Source organism: Hetaerina americana, unplaced genomic scaffold (genome assembly GCF_022747635.1).
Source record: "Hetaerina americana unplaced genomic scaffold, ioHetAmer1.1.p SCAF_10, whole genome shotgun sequence".
Classification (NCBI taxonomy): Eukaryota; Metazoa; Arthropoda; class Insecta; order Odonata; family Calopterygidae; genus Hetaerina; species Hetaerina americana.
In genome coordinates, this window is record NW_027286070.1 from 32,724,768 (window position 1) to 32,742,821 (window position 18,054).

General features: G+C 38.8%; 1 protein-coding gene across 5 annotated transcripts in view; it reads left to right on the top strand.

Annotated features, from left to right (window-relative positions):
* The window catches only part of LOC139700040 (protein croquemort-like), a 97,615-nt gene that overhangs the window by 32,823 nt on the left and 46,738 nt on the right, over window positions 1-18,054 (top strand). The window contains exon 1 of one of the 5 annotated variants that reach the window (XM_071598499.1): window positions 539-646. The exons of the other annotated variants lie outside the window; for them this stretch is intronic. The gene's annotated coding sequence lies outside the window, so the exon portion shown is untranslated. Of the gene's footprint in view, window positions 1-538; window positions 647-18,054 lie in introns of those variants that run through there. 5 annotated transcript variants of the gene reach the window in all.

The window sequence follows — 18,054 nt, forward strand, 5'->3', positions numbered from 1 at the left end:
AATTGCGTTAAATAATAGTTACATAACCGAGCTTACATGTGCATGCATCATCGATGATACTCAGAAAATTTCCAATGTTGGAAAATCCAACTTTTGTTCTTTGTTCGTTTCGTTATTCAAGATAAGATCGACCGTAAAAAGACTCCTTATATAATCTGCGGTGCGAGAATAATTATTACTACGTTCACGTGTAGCCACTCAACCGGTAATTTGAGGCAGCATCAATTGAAAGGGCAAATGTGCAGAATTGGGAATTTTTTCGATTTGATCCTTACGGCCTCTCATCACTTTCGCTCTCTCTCTCACCCGCCCCTCCCCCCCTTCCTCCCACTCTTGCCCCCAAGCGTCCCTCCAGCCCTTACGTCACTCACTCCCTCACACCACCGTTCTCTCCCTCCCGGCCCCCACCCACACCGGGAAAAACGAGCGGCGGAGACAGTGTCCTCGCGCCTTTGCATGCACAGCTCCCAAGCACAACAACTTCCCTCCGTGTCCAGGGAGAGAGGGAGTTGGACAAGTTGGAGAGGCAAGAGCTAGGAGACTGTTTCACCGGTCGTCTACGGTATTGCCCTCCCCACAGTGCCCATCCCACTCCCTTCGGAAATTCCACCTTCTCCAAAGCCGATGTGCGAGGAAATACACTCGAGTGAGTATTGTTTTGCCCTCTTATTGCAAAGCCTCTTTTGTTGTGTCGCGGCGAACCCTCCGATTAGCCCTCTTTGACTTGCGATGGGTTAACTTCCCAACCTCTCGTATTCCCAACCTGTGTTGTTGTCTACTGTTGTATCTCGCGCAACATTATTTCATTTGTGATGAAAATATTTGGCATCATAGGAAGGAGAAAGATATGGTTTTATGGCATGAACCACCCCCGTTCTTTTCTTCTACTTACTGAAGAAAAGGTTACTAAATATGTTTTCCGCGTAAACGTCTTCGCATAAGTGAAAATTGAATGAAACACGAGTGAAGAAATACTATGTTGGCCTTTTGTTCTCTCTATCACCACGTGATTTCAACGGAATAAAAAATTAAGAATAGTATCGAACTACTATGTGTTTAATGGTGTGTGTGTGTGACACAATGACCTTATGGTTGAAGGTTATATCTTACTGGTTTTTATTGTGTGTGCCCATTTTCGTAAGGGAAAGACAATGCAGACGACATTTCACTTCATTATTCACTGGGAGATTTCACAGTGAATACTATGTATTGGGGGCGTACTAGCCATATGTTCAAGGACTCAGATCACTGAATGTATGGCCCTGGGTTCAAATCCTTTTAGCAGCGTTGAAAATTCCAATCGGTGCGAGTTTCTGGATGACGAAACTTGATGAGTAACCGCAGGTGGTCTAGGTATGGAAATCGACCCCCTATACCCTGGACGTCTGACATTTACATGCTAGGCTTACTTTACAATTCTATCCTCAACTATCAAAAACAACCTTCGGGTTGATCATTATGTTTTTTCCCATCATTTTAAAATTTTTGAACCATTATGAGTTTGAAATTTTTACAACACTGGACACATTTACGGGAACGCTGAATTTGTGTGCATGATTGTGGATTGGAAACTATGCAATGCAATATTTAGGCTGTCGTCTGCATCCCGGAAGGGACCGCGACTAGAGCGCATCCACGACTAAATCGACCACCTATATAACAGTTCGTCTTCCTTGATGTTCTCCGGACGTCAAGGCATTGTGCGTCAGACTGTTTCTGGGATTTTTTTCTTTGCAATTTTGATGAATTACCGAAAGTCTGGGCGAATAGTATACCTACGTGTTTATTGCCTGCCAAGGCTAGCCTTTGTTCAAAAACCGCTAATGGCAGTTATGCTGCTTCATTATATCGAATTACTCGGAATGTGTAACTTTGTTCAAATAACTCTGAGGAAATATTGATGATAATTCTTGGAGGAAAAGTAAATTAAATATTCTATCTAACTCTATGAAAGTAGGTGAAATGAGAATATTCAGTTAGAGAAAATGTTTTTTTCTTGATTTTTTTGCGTGCAATGAATGCTAAGAGTAATCTATGAAATTCCATTCGGGGATGATGGTGAATCGATTCGCATGGATGGTGAAAATGCAAGTGTAAATTTTTGGAAACGATAGTTAATTTATTTCATAAATAGTAAATCATATAAAGACGATTGGCTTGTAGGTAAATACCTTGATGGTCTATTCCCCATTCTATTTGCTTGACTGAAACGCACGCATGGACTGGGTGATCCTCTAGGTTTCTCTGATTTATAATTCATCATTTGGCGTTTCAATCCCTTTCAAAGTGGATTTTTTCTATAAACCTCGAATATACGATGCCTAGTCCAGTTTTTAAGTTCCTTGGTTTTCCCCAAAGCCTCCGGCAGTTCGTAAGACATAAGTAGCCTCCAGCGTGTAATAGGACACACTTATGGACAAGGTCAACTTTCCCCGTAATTACCATTCATTTGAGTCAACGTAGTTTCCTCCTATCCGGCATTTTCTCCAATTAGCGAATTTGTACAATTCATTTGATGGGTTTTTTCTTTCTCAATTTCACTTAAATTATATCGTCTCTCATTTCGATTTAATTTTTTTTCCTGTTGAAGCCTCGCTTTTTGATGAAAAAATAGCTGAATAAAAGATGACTTCTTGTGATAAAGTATTTTCGTAGCACCACAAAATACGCATTTGGTGGCTTGCTCGCATGTCAATCTCTCTACAAGTATGTCATGAATACCACACGAGGAGCCACGGCTGCTCTTATTAAGGAGTGTTAGGATACTGGATCTTAATGATGCAATTATCGGTAGTTAGGAAGTGCTCGTATAAGGAATAGCAGTTGAGGTCAGTGAAAGATATTTTCTCTGACCATTATTGACCTATGTTTACTACCATCAAAGCCGTAGCCGTGATTGAGCTTTATATTACTTTTTGAATAGCGATAAAAAAGGAGTTTTTTATTCTTAAATATATATCGGTCTATTTCTCTTGTTTTAACATCCGGAACGTATAATCTGCTGACGTTGTTTGGGATATTAATTTTCGCTTCTCTGTGTCAGAATTAAACGTGAATGGGCTGTATACTTTTAACTACCTAAGTAATAATTTTTGTACATTCTCTGACTTGACCTATATTGATGAATGGGCTCCAATTTGCCCGTAACAACCTGGTCAAACTTATTTTATTCTCCATTTTAGTATTTCGTGTAGGATATTCTCATTCATTGCGAGTAATTCTAATTCTCACCATCTATTTTATTAAAGGTACTTATCCCTAGGAGTATAGTACATTCATATTTAGAAATCTAATTCAGGGCCTAAAAATTTGAATCTAGATGCAGTTCTTGGGAGGTTTTGTCAATTTGATCGATAAACCACTAGAATGTCGCCAGTTAACGTGTTCCATGCTCAAATTTCCCTAGACTACTTTTTTCTCCAAAAGATGTTTTCAAAAATATAGATAAATTACATATATGAGGGTCAAAGTAAATCAGTTATCAAGTGCAAGTTTCGAATTTTATTAACTTATAGCTTATTACTTTTCAGATACCAATATACGTGAATCCTCATACTTTATTTCAATTTCCGTTGCTTAAATTGTGCGTCTGCAACACGTGCTATTTTTGTGGATGATACTAAAAGGGAGTCTTTGGCAAGAAACCTGACTTCTCATAGCACAAGGTATTGGGTTGCTGAAGATGGACTTAGCAACAAATGATGTTACGAGTACTATTATTAAATGCTTAAATGACTGTGGGTTATTATTAAATGTCTGTGGACCGAATTGTTTACAGAGGCCCATGAATAGAACACACGTACTTTCTTTTCTTCGGGAATATTTCAGAAGAAAGAAACATCGATCAAGGATTTTTCAAAGCCATCTAGATTGTAGAAAATTTGTCTTTTATTCGACACGTTTATTTTCCTCTCAGTTTTATTGGATTGCAAGTGTATTCAGGTTCGCTCCGATTAAAAATTTCTTATCAGTTGTATAACACGTTAAACAGGGTTTATCCGAAAAGTAATTTCAGTGAGTTGATTAAAAAATATGCATTGATCAGATCAGTGCAACCTATTAAAAAGTTTAAAAAGAGGCTCCTCCTATGTTAGGTTAATATTTCATATTTTATTCTGTTTTTAAGTTTCTCCTTCTTACAAACCGCACTTCACCTTCAGCCATGTTTCTTTCTTTCAATGCCATGCGTTTCTTATGTACATGACCGGTAAAGGCGAGACTTCACTAACCGGGATGGTTTATACTTGCCCGTTCGGGTAGTCAATGAACACTTCGAGGATAAATCACTTCCAGCGAGATTTCCAGGCCTCCAGGCCCATTAGGCCTTCTCCGGGATGTCCTTTGGAGCCTTGGTGTAGACCTCTTTGAGTTTGTCAACTGTGCCGAAATGATGTCCGTTCATGGGAGTTTTCAAGCCCGGGAGAAAAGAATAATTGGGAAGTAACGTCAAGATGGTAGTGCGGGTGGGGACCTGTTGGTGCCTTTGAATCGGCCAGGAAGCGGGTCACGAGGGAGACGGTATGGGCTAGCAGGTTGTCATGCTGAAGTTTCCAATCGTCTGCGATGTCGGGATGGACGCGATAAACCCTTGCTTTGAGTTAAATTCTTCTGCCTTTATTATTGGAAATGTTCCCACTGTAGGCTTACCGAGTTACACGCAAAACTTCTTGATAATCCTTCTTTCCAACGAGCGCTGCAAGTCGAATATTAGTTTCATGTAAAAACTTGTCCTTACCGGATGTTTGTAGACGACTAAGCTGACTTCCTCCTCTATCGATCTTCACTGGTCCGGCCGCGCTGCAGCGTATAATATCTTCACAATAAAATCACTGCCATTACTTTTTCCACAAACCTTGGTATTATAAAATTTATCCGAGGAAAAACACATCTCGTGAATAATACAATAAATGTCATTTAATATACTACTTGCATACCAGGATAATTCGAAATATGAACCAAAGGGATTAATTGGAGAGTAAGTAATAGGATCAGGAACTATTTACTGAATCGCATGTACCCCATTTGGTGTGCCTCAAAGAAGTGTAAAGGGCACGTGTCCCTGATAAAATAATCTTTACACTTCCCACGCAGTGGCAAGCATGCATACCTTAAAAATTAGGCGCACTTTCAATAATTTCAATTCCCGTCAAACCCTTATAATTCAAGTAGGTATGGTTTGCCTCGTGAATCGAGAGATTTCATTATCAAAATACGCGAAGAAAATAATTTTGATTGGCTTTGTTTATCTACAGCATAATATTTTGATATTTTATTTCTCCACTAAATTTCCATGTCCATACATTAGTGGGCATTCCTATCCTTCCTTAAGAGGCACAAATAAATCATTTGCACCAGTCACGTTCCATAATCTCTGTTGAAATTAATTTATGTTGACTGATAAATGTAATGTATGACCTAATTATGAAATTGAGTGTGGCTAATATGTGTCGAGAAAAATGGATGGACAACATTAATGTCCAATGCCTGAGCAAAATAGAGTGGAAATAAATAATTTGACGTGACCAGGGTTCATTTCCGTATTTCCCAGTTTTCCATGTAGGATATCAACGCAAGAAATCCTTTTCTAGGCGAATTTATTAGGGAGTAATCCTGTGAAATTTCATTTTCTGATACATTTTGCACCTTTATTCTTGCCACAGGAGTTGAAAATTTTCGGCCATCTATTCTTTTAGGAAATCCCTAGATCGTAATACTCCTTACTCTCCACGCCTCCCATGTGGATCAAAATTCTGCAGTAATGCCTTTATCGATTCTCTCAAGATCTTCTCAAATTCTCATCCCTCTCCTTCTTCTTTCCGTCTCATATCGGTTTCGACTCCGTGTCATTCCCAGATCCCATTTCGTGTCTCTCAGGAACTCCGGCAAATGGCTGCGTTGCCTGACCCGCCTCCCACTCCCCTCCTCGTACTCCGCCCGCCAGCCACCCTCCCGTTAGGAGCGCCTCTCCCGAGCTCCACCTCATTCACTCAATCCCTCGACCCCCTCCAATCTTCGACCGATTGCCCAGTTACGTAAGCGCACTTTCCGGGGTATCTCTCGGTTTTTACGGAAAGTAGTTAAACGGCAGAGAGTAATTACCTCGAAATCCCTAGAGCGTGGCTGATCAATCTCCATTGTAGTATTAGAATTTACCTGTTGCGCTGCAGTGGAGACTGTCAGAACTCCCTTCTATTTCTCTCTAAGTAGAATCTCCCCGTTGATTGCTTTTTATGCCCCAACAATTAATTTTTGTCTCGTATGTACTTACCTTTCAAGGGTCACATCTGACATGAATATAATGATGGATGGATGAATGAATTAATGGGACTTAGCAGGAGCTTAATTGCAAATATACATTCCGACATAGGTTTAGTGGCTTTCCAAGGTTGCGATTCGTAAACCCTCAGCGGGAAGCCTATTCATTCTTCCACTGCTTTCTATGATGGCTGAAGAGTATAAAACCCTCAAGGAGCATTTATTTACTCTTGGGTGTCGAAAACATTTTTTAAGCCAAGTAAATAATTTGTATTGCATTAACTATTTATAATTTACAATATTTTACAAAAAAACTGTCATTTACTTTTCGTTTGCCTACTAGTATTGACTAAAATGGAATGTGTAGAACTCTTCTGGGAAATAATTTTCATTTTTAATCAAAATCATTTCACTACAAGGTTGAGACGGTAACCGTGGTTAGTTAGGGGAAGTTCTGTCAAGGAAGGATATGTATTAGTGTACTTGAACTATTGTTATGATGAGGCGATTCGTTGGAAAGTGAAATAAATCCTTGAATCCGCCCTTTTGTCATTCCATCTATTTGATGTTTTCAATGATCCATAGCCTGCTGAAGTACCGATGTGTTGCATGACTTGGATCATTTAATCGACACCGTGAGAAAAAACCACACTATTTTTACCTTTTTGTAAGTTAACAGTTGAGTTTCCTGTTTTGCAGGTTTGATTTCGGAAACTGGGACTTACCCTGCTCCAGAATGAGTTCTTTAGATTAGGGGAGTGGGAACGGAAAAATTTTTCGAGGCATTCGAAAGTTTGACATACTTGCATGTGTACTTACGTATCATCTATATTTACATCTGATTTTGAACACTCTTCTACTCATGGTACGGTACATAGGTAACGGTAGCACGTCTTTAATATTCCAAAAAATCTCTATTTCTCATACATGAATGTTTCATTGCATTTAATCAGTTCTTTATTTAGGAAGAGACCATAATTAAATGTGGGTTGAATTCAGCTGACAATTCTTTTTGGATATGTTCTCAAGGGGAGAAACATGTCCTATTAATATCCATGCCTTAATGTAAAGTAATTTACTACATATATCAATGGATGGAACATTGATTTTTTAATTACATTAATTAGTCGGGTCAGTGAAGGAGACACTCGCTCAGATGTCATTATGTGGTTCGTGTTACTGAGTCCTCACTCTCACTCTGCAGATGGAATAGGAAGTGAATTAGTTGATGATGACGTAGGTTTCAGAAATTCCGGCACACAAATGATTTCCATTCTAAAGAGAACACTTTGATTAGGTCATAGAATTTATTAAGGAAGCATCATGCAGTCGGAGGTAATGTTCTTGATAACCTCACCTTACAACCAATTCTTCTGGTTCTGAATTGTAAGATCACCAGGAAAAATTTTAAACTCACTTAAAAAACGGGTATTTGCTCTAGGATATCTCTATTCCGGCTTGATCAGGTGCTAAAATGTGTGATCAGCTCTTCCAGGTGAGGCTCTGGTGAGATACATAATTAAAAGTTGTATTTTTAACGTGAAAGACGCGGTATCCTTTTCCCTTAAGTAGTAGATGTTACCCCTTGGTAATTGTTTGCTTGCTTATCTTTTATAGTAATATCTGTGTGCGGGTCTGGCTTCGCCTAATGTTCTTGAAAGGCTTCCAAAAAATAATCGTCTTTAGATATGGGAAGCAATTAACTTGATTGAGGGTAAATTAATGTTTAGCATGACCAGACGGCATCAGTAATGTGCTCACTTGATGCAACCATCGAATATCAAGTAATACTTTAAGTTATACTAAGTATTTCTGGTGCATATTTTCCTTCTATGTATGAATTCTTCTTGCAACTCCTTGGCATACTATATTCTCCAAGAACCTGCTGATTTTTGAGGATTATGATAGAATGCACAATCTGAGTTAACATGAGTTGGAAAGTGATCTGCACCAGAAACTGTTGGTAAAGGGTCAATGACTTCCAATCCAATTTTCTGTGATGCACAGAGTCGTACGATTAAATTAGGAATCGGAAGCTTTTCCAGCAGCGCAGTGCAACCATTTAATTCCTATACCATAATACTAGCTTCATTACATATACAGACGAAGCTAACACGGGTCTCTTCAAGTAGATCTTCATATGTGTCGTAAGTAGATCAGACTACTAAACACTACCCTTTTCAGCCCACCAGAAGATTTGTCCGACAAAAGGGTTTACAGCACTGCGATCCGTCGGTTACCCCGGCAACCCAAACGGGTGGGCGAGCCGGTGGTTTTGGAGAAGTGAGAAACTGTGCGAAGTGAAATATCGCTCTCTTGGAGAGGAAATGCGGGATTTCTATGACCTGATTTAAACTTTCTTTTGACCTAACCGTACCAGGCTTATGTAACCTTTGGCCAGAGTAGGAAAGGTTCCGAACCCAGGACTGGTCTTCGGGCCTTATGAAAGTTACCGTTCCAGATTAAGTATGTGGTTCTTTTTCCCTTTAATTGCATGAGATTTATTTTTATAAGGTAGGTTCGTTTAAGGAAAAAAATTATTCATTAGAAATAACAATCTTACTTCACCTTTCTACATAATCGTCGTTCACTTTTGAGCACTTTTCGTAATGCTGCACTAGATTCTTTGATTCCTCAGGATAGAAGGTCGCCGCCTAGGAATAGAACCAGTTGACAATGGCGGTCTTAAGTTACTCATCTTCTTCGAACAGGTGTAAGGTCAAGTCATCTGTTTCGTCGAAAGCGGTCCAAAAACGCTCTTATACTCAACATTCTTTGCTCTTTGTGTTGGTCCGTAAGCATTTTCGGTAACCACGTAGCACACATTTTTTTATATCCGAGCTTTCCCATAAAAATTATGTAAGTAGTGGTGAATCTAACTACAGGATCTATATATCAGCCGGAGAGGTAACCGTCAATCATCGATTAGATCGTAGTTATTTGTCCCCTTGTAGAAGGATTTCATCAGTGTGGATACTGGGCCTGCCACTCCGCTCTTCATCATGCGCATTGGTGCGGTCATTTATGAAGTATTGACACCATTATCTAGCCTTCCCTTCACTCATTATTGTAGGTTCATTTAGAAGTCACAACTCCCAATGAATTTGAGTAGCTGATGATTCTTTTGCGCGCAAAAATTGATTCGCAGTGCACACTTCGCCACTGGAAGAAGCACGATTTTCGCGGACATTGTCATCTTCATTCACCGACAAGCAAACGACTACTGAATCAAAACAATAATTTTTGTGACTTCAAAAATAATCCATTGTTCGGAAACAATTGACAATTTTTACCTGCTTCTTGAAACCGAGAACTAAATTGTATTGGGAATGCGACCGTAAAGAGGGGATAGGAAATATCAGAGAATAGGCGAAGGAAGGAGTTGAAGAAGCACGAGAAAAATGTACAAATGAGCCTTAGAAAATTAAAAATGGATTGAAGACGACGGCTGATGAAAAATGAAGAAGAAAAAGCATGAAGGAAATGGTTTGGAGGAATAGGACGGACGTAACGGAAGAGGCGGACGCGAAAAGGCGACCGAGTGTGTAAGGGAAAAAGGAACAGGTTAATAGAAGGAGCTAGTCCATGAAAAAATAGGCAATAGAATGGGGTATTGGATATTTGAGAGAGATTCGGATTCGACGTTCGGGTTTCATCAATACCACCTGCGGTTTCCAAATTCACAATATTCTCCCTCGTGAACTTGACCCCACTTCCTAGGAAACCCTCAGATGTGAAGGAACAGGCTGAAATCTTATTAGGTTGACATTTTTAAGGAAGTATTCGATTTCACGAGTATTGTCTTTCGATTTGATGGGAGCAAAAAATAGTTAGCATGCCCTCAAGGATGTTACGTGACGAGTTTGGTCGGACAGTAAAATGAAATCTCTCTAAGTCACGTTAAAGAGCAAGCTTTAGTCAACTTCCCGATGCCGATAATGTTAATTTCGAGAGTTTGGTAGTCATCCACATTTTCGTCACTAAATTTGTATTGTCCATATCTCACAATGAAAATCGAAATTTAGTGAAATATATGTGGAATCGAGATTCGTCTGAGGATTTGGTTGAGATATTTTTCAAGTCATCATTTTATTTCATATCATATGAAATGTCATCATCATATTTCGTAAGTAGCTCTTGTTCTATTAAGCAATGATTTTAATAAAGAGTTTCAACTTATTCCCTCAGTACGAGTGTTAAATTCGTCATGATGACAATGGCGGCTTTGAATTTCATTGTCACATAAATTTAAACGTGTAAAAGAAATGGTATATTTTTCAGTATTTTTTTCCTAAGAACGACTTTTACGATAGCCATCGTGGAATCGAAAATCTTCCTTACTTTTTAACAGCATACATTTTCAGAATGCTATACTATTAATAGGTTAGCCTTTGTCATTCTATTTCCTGCAAATTATTTACCGTGGTATCATATCAAACTACGGAGAAATGTTGTAAATAAACAGACCGTTAAATAAATATCCTAAATAATACAAACGGTGAAGCAGTAAAGGAAGAGTTTTGAAAGCGATAGGATGGTATGTGGCAATGGAGGGGGATATGGCTCAGATTTTCTTAATCTTCGAACTTTGTAGCAATACACAGAAAAATGTTGTTTCAGAGTTGCTGAATTTAACTATGGAACTAACTGTGTCTGTATTAATATGTGAATTTTTGGAAATACGCAAAAATGAGGAGTTTTTAGGAGGAGGTGAGGAGAAGACATTTATGGTTATTTAGAATTGCTGTGAAGAAGGTTTATTATCTGTTGGTTTTGTCATCGTAATTCGTGGTGTCGAAGATACCATGAGTGGAGCATTTATCTGCCGATCTGATGCTACTATAGTGAATTAATTGTCGGGAGAAGACCCAGAGATTAACGCAAGGATAAGATTAATGTAAATTGCTGATGTGTGATTGGAGGTATATGTTTGGGTTCATGCAATGATGGGGTTTGCTTTTCTACGTTACAGTGCATCTGTGATTGATTTTTGTTAAGTTCGAGGTCGTGTGATCCGAAAGACTAACCCTCCGAGTTTTGGCAGAAGTTGAGGACATCGCTAATGATGATATGGTAGTGTGATTCACTCTAGGGATATGCATGAAAATGAAAGCAAGTAGATGCGTTTCAATTGGCCTAAAGAAATTAGACTTCAAGTTTTCTTCTTCTTGACTATTAAGTTACTTGGGGTATAGATAGGTCTATGACCTGAGGAGTCCACCTCTAAGGAAATCCGAGAAATCAGGGTGGTGGAGGAGGTAGGTCTAAAACGAACGCAAGCTCAGATTTGAATAGATATATAGAGGTGGGAAAGAATGGATTGAATTTTTAAAAGATTTACATCTTTTGTGTCTAAGGCTAACCTATGAATAGTATAGCAAAACATCAAGGAGATGTTTTCGTGAAAGTAAAAAGAACGTAAGAAAAAAATTCTTTTCATATTTTCCCCATAACTTTTGAGGGAACGTAGAGCCTGTCTCAGAACGTGTGGATATATGAGAAGAAATGCGGAGTATAAACAGATTATTAAAATAAGGAACTCAACATGGTAGTATACATACTCGTACTACAAACTGCGGTAGACCCGCAGTTTGTAGTACGAGTATGTATATATCTATGCATACGACTCAAGAACAATAAGTTTAATTTCGTATTCAGCAAAGGTAGTTCGGAGAATCATCAAAAGAAGTGATAAAGTGCAAACAGCTACCTAGCCGAATATCAGTTTGGATTTAGAAACGGGAGAGGGACATTTGACACAATTTCAGTGATGAGAATATCAGGAGAAAGGGACGTTGAATGTAATCAAGATGTAATTGTATGCTTCGTGGATTCTGAGAAGGCGTTAGACAGATGGGATTGAGCAAATGGGAAGTATTGCGGCATATAGGAGTGGACTGGACAGATGTGCCACTATTTCGAAGCTTATTCGTGAACCATACATGACTGGTAAGAGTAACAGAAGGAGGTTCTCGATGAAAAGAAACAGATAAGATAGATAGAGTCGGCCGTTATCTCAGGTACTCCTACTAATATGCTGAGGAAATGCTAAGGGTGGTGTTGGAAGGAGTTTAGCTGGGAATAAAAGTGAAGAAAGAGGTGATTAAGTCAGGTTTATGGATGATCGAGCAATAGTTATTGGGACAGATAATGGATATCAGTTCCCGTTGAGTGCTCGACGAGTGTAAAGCGAGAAATAAGTAATTAGGATTAACCACAAGAAAACGAAAGTAAAGTGATTCACGAGAAAGAAAAGGCTAAGTTTTACATTGACTATCAAATACTAGAGGTGGTTTCATTTAATATATTTGGGAAAAATAATTGGAAAAAATGGGCCCAGTAGTGTATGAAAATTAAGAACACTGCGTATTATTAAGAGCTTAAAGGTCAGAGTGCGTAAATAATAAGCGTAGTGACTTACAACTTCCTAAATTTGTCTCTCGCTCCGTTATCATCATCATGAGCTCCAGGTCAGAAGTGAAGCTCAAGTTTAGATCATCTTCAGTAATGTTTAACAAAAAGAATTAAAGAATTATTCACATGCGTTGATTTGCGCGGAAGCATACATGCATGCATGAAATAACATCTGTTTGCATCTTTGACCTCGTTGCTGTTACATAATTGCGGAAGAGGGTATACGTGTGTTGGCTTTTGTCGCACATACTCTCAGATGCAATCATAACCATTCACTCGTATCAGTTTTCGTAATGAGACACTCCAGTGAATGGTGTATTGTCGAATTGACAATTTAATTAACCCTTGATTACATGAAGGGCAGCGGAAGCCCTTATAGATCAATATACTCAGTCGACCTTTTAACATTGAATTTGAATAGATTCAAGGGCAATTAAAGTTGAAAATTGTATCATTTGTTCAACCTTGAGACTGTAAGAGAACTTAATCTCCTTAATATGGTTATATCATAGCGTGAATAGGCATATCGTCCTATAATGCTCAGCGGGAGGAAGCATTATACGTTTGAAAAAAATGTATCATGTGAAGCAGGAGGGTTCCTATTGAAAACTCTGAAGTGCTTAAGTTTGAGAAAGAATAGAATTTTTCTCTTCCCTAATAAAGATACGAACCATTAGTGCTTATTATGTCGGAGCAACTGATAGACTTGTATAAAATAGGCCAATTTTGTTGTAATTTGAGACATAGTTGGTTTTAAAATATGCATTCTAACCCACGTAGTTGCTTTGTTACATGATCCTCCTTGTAAGTGTTCAGTTTAGCTATGATATTTGATCAACTTACCTCCACTTATCCCATGACCATTACCTCCCACGGTCCTGGATATACTACTATTTGGTCTTCAAGGTCCCCAATATATCGTACTACTGGGTGCGACAATATAACTTCCTTTTTTCAAACGCAAAACGCTTTCAAAAAAGGAAGTTATGTCCCCGCACCCTTTATTTGACACAGAAAAAAATACTTTACTTTATTAATATAAATTTTATACCAAAAGTTGCCACGTATACTTAACTAAAAAGAATATTGCCATTAGAATCGACTTTCCTTTTCACTCACACTCTGGCCGGCCCCGGTGGCGGCGGGGTAACGTCCTCGTCTGCCATTCCAAGGGTCGCGGGTTCGATTCCCGCCTGGGTGAGTTTCGCTCCATCTAGGGCTTGGGTGTTTGTAAATGTGACCATTGTTATCGTTGTTAATAGTTCGATGTAAAGGCCAAAATGTGCTGTTTTCGGACTTATACTGAATAAATAAATAAATAAATAAAGTGCTCTATAACCGTCTGGCGTTGGATGGGAGGCCTGCGATCTCAAGATCAAATTATGCAGCTGTATAATATTGCCATTCATAGAACTGTGCATGTATAAGGTATGAGTCATGATATTAATCTGTGATAAAGACACACACATAATTGGGCCCTCCATTTTTTTGTGAGTGACCTCAATGACTTTTACCCTGCTGAATCAGTGAATCCCGCTAAATCAGTCGAATGACCGGAACAGAGCGGATTGATCAGGATTAAAATTGAATAATTGCGTCAAATAATTATTGTTTTGAAAATATAATAATTACTTGGCAGTTTAACAATAGTCATACATTAATGCTTCCTTTATTTGTGTTAGTACTCGTTGAAATTACGTGAGTGGTGATCATGTGCGTATGCATATTCTTTCTTTCTTCGCCCAAGTTGCATAATAATATCACGGACTTCATCTGATTCTGTTAATTTTTATTAAGCCGCATAATCTACGAGAAATAAAAATTAAGAGCTCCCACACAAGCAAATGAGAAGAAAAATATCCAGAAGGAAACATCGATTCAAAAGGTATCGAGAAGAAAAAACGTTGTGAAATTGGAATTAAACCCCTGAAATTATGGCGTCCGCTTAGGAATTGAATAAAGGCAGACTTTTCTTTTATTTCATGTATTTTATTTTATTTAAAAAAGTCATTTCTCCGAAAGAAACCAACTGGGAACATTTTTCCCTTCCTTCTTTCTCACAACAACATAAAGCTGTGAGAAAGATCACATGGTTATATCACTAGTAAAATGTGTAGGGCCGACACTACTTCTAAATGAGAATTAGTGATTGTGTAATTGCTTGACGTTACATAAGATACTAAAAATAATATTTGCGGCATTTATTATAGTTATAAGCTGAAGTTCATGCAACAGGAAGTAGCGCTCAATTCAATTAGCAATTTTACTGAGGCCTTTAGTTCATACCAATGAGGACTCGTAATGGAAATAGTTCGTTTGTTCTATGAAACCGATTCCGAATGGTGGCCTTCAGCTAAGAGGAGCCAATAAAGTACCTATGCGCGTGGGGGTATCGTTTTTAAGTAATTATTACTGAGAAACAACCGATATCTCTGGGTTAAATTTACTCTGCACATTGATTAATCTTTATGTACATACGTTGTAAATTACACCAATTAATGCTGATTTATTTTCAATGCAACGATTTCAGAGTGTAAAAATCATTCTTTGGAATCTGATTTATTTTCTTCCGGTGAGCCGTAGATTGAAGTTGTAACTCGTAATAAGGAAAATATAGAGGCCCGCAGTGTGATTAAATTCCTTCATTTGAAATATTACATTACCCTGCAAATCCAAGATAAAATGATAGATGTTCATGGAAATGGTAGCCCTTCATATGAAACAGCTAACATAAACAGAGTAATCAGCCCGAAGGTCGGTCTGATAGGTGATGGTAGAGTTCACCCAGTACTAAGCTCGACGGCGTGTGAATATTCACACATCAGGGTAGGAGGGCGAGTTCCTTTCCCTGTGCCGCCTATAGTCTCCCAGGAGGATCTGGTACCCGTAAAATCACATAGCTTGGAGGGAGCTGCAGTTGCCCAGAGTGCCTTGCCTGGTAATCGAACCTGGGACCCTCCGGTCAGCAGTCCAACGCCCTACCCCTGGACTACCACAACCCAAATGAAGCAACTATGAGGTGGAAAAAGAAATTTCCACCTCATTCCATATGTTCCTCAAAGACGATCCGAAAAGTGGAAGAGTATCATTCTCGCACGGATGGTGCCAACAGTGAAGAAAGTGGAGGACTTCGTCCTATTAGACCCAAGAGCAACCATTAAAATGATCATGAATGAGACTGATCTTAGCTCCGGCAGTGTGTGGAAAATTATTCACGAAGAACTGCGCATGGAATAGGTTCCAGCACGCTGGGTTCCGCAACTAACGACTCATTTAAACAGCTAACATATAGCGACCTGTCAAGGGAGATGTTGAATCTTTCGGAGTAAGACGAATATAGTATTTTTGTATTCGCCGCGTAACAATAGCTTGGCTTTATCAATATGATACAGAGACCAAAGAGATGAGGAAGGAGTGGAAGCGCAACGACTCACCTCCTCCCGAGAAGGTTAATATGCAGGTGTCTGCAGGGAAGGTCATGCTGTGTTTTTTGGACTGTCGTGTAGGCATCTTTAACAGAATACCTGAAGGGTCAGACCATCAATCGTGCCTATTAATCCCCTCTGCTGAACGAATTACGTGAAGTTCTGAAAAAGAAACGAGGTGAATCCGTCTTCTTGTCGACAATGCACTTGGCTCATTCATCTCAAGGTGCAGTTGAGGAATCAAAGCGATATGGCTTTGAAATTTTGCCACGCCCACCCTATTCACCCGATTTTGTCCCAAGCGATTTTTTCTTATTTCCAGAACTTAATTAAACAATGCGGGGTTGTATATCTTAAAACACAAATGGTTGTTCAGTCAAAAGGTGAACAATGGTTTTTGAAGTCATCTGCTAAGCTCTGCAATGACAGCCTTGGGAAGGTCAAGAAATGCTGAGAAAAATGTATAAATTTGGATGTTGAGTTTGTAGAGAAGTCTTAAATTAATTTTCTCTCTCGTTCAATTTTAAGTAATGATTAAAAGTTTACAATTCCCCTCGTATGTGAAGAAATTGGGAATTCTCGTTCTTACTGATAAAGTTGATGAGAAGATGAAGCAGATCGGATGGGAAGGCTTGTTCCGGTCCGTCCTATAAAGGTGGACCACATTCAACTAATTCTACTTGGTGGCTTGCAGGATACTTCAGGCGGTGGCTTGGAGGGTACCAAGTAGACGACTTTTTAAAAGAGGACGCATAATGCGCTTTGGTCCATTTATGCGATGTAGTCTTTTATTTTTGTAAGCAGACTCTATAGGTCACCGTTGCCGTAGCGGGCAGATTACATCTGGGATCTTTGAGCATTTTATGTTTTAAATGAGGCTTGTCCAAAATATTTTAGCCCACGCCACTGTTGCTCCATAGAGCTCTAATATAATAATGCTGGACTTCATAGTTTAAATTTGCCCCAGCGTGGTAGGTGGTAGGCTTAGGAATTTTGACACAATTAATTTTGCTAGCGTAAAAACGTCCGTTATATATTTAAAATGGTTAGTTAATCGAGTATGGCAAGAATATACACTCTAAAAATCATACGGAGAAGTCATTTGGAGTTGCTTCAAGGACCTATATTCCAATCGCGCGGCAAGGATTAATCCTGAAATGGCTCATTACAATGCAAAAATTTCAAAGTGTAAGAATCATTCCAAGTCAAGACGCCTGAAATTGCTCTCTTGAATCAATCGTGCTCATTAACATATTTGTGCCTGCATATTTGTACCGTTTCTCAAACGTGCATAGCGCAGTTTCAATCTTTTTGTTATCAAATGCCTATGAATAGCATTCATATTTTGCTTAAATGGCAATGAAAACTCTACCTCCAAACCGACTACCAATACGACGAGTCCTGTTACCTGCAGGATTACTCATTCATCATATTTCCGTTATATTTCGGTTTTCAAATAAAATTTCCCTCGAATGATTTAATGATTTGGACATCACAAAATGCGATTGTACAAGTATTTTGGGTTCCAACACTGCAGTAAAGAAGTATAGCGGTGTCAGCTCCGCTAATTTAACGTTTTGAATTTTAACATTAACTTCTTTGTCATATATTTCCATTGAGTTTATGCCAGTTATTTTCTTAAGAAAAAGATTTTTTCTCACAACTTTTCCTTTCTCATTGTGGTTGCAATTATAACGGTGACCAATCAATCATGACTATGTCTCCGACCGATTTACTCACTAATTAACTCCCTCTAACCTAAAATACCTTCAAGAGCTGTAAAATCTCGGTTACAACCCGAACCGACGCCTTTGTAGGATACCTAAACTGTTTGGTTGAACGCGATACGATAAGAGGGACATCCTCAGGGTAACGAGTTTTGCCCGACGCAATTTCTGCAATCTACTTACGTTCAAATATTCTATCCGACGTCAAATGAAAGAACCGCACCCAGACCGTG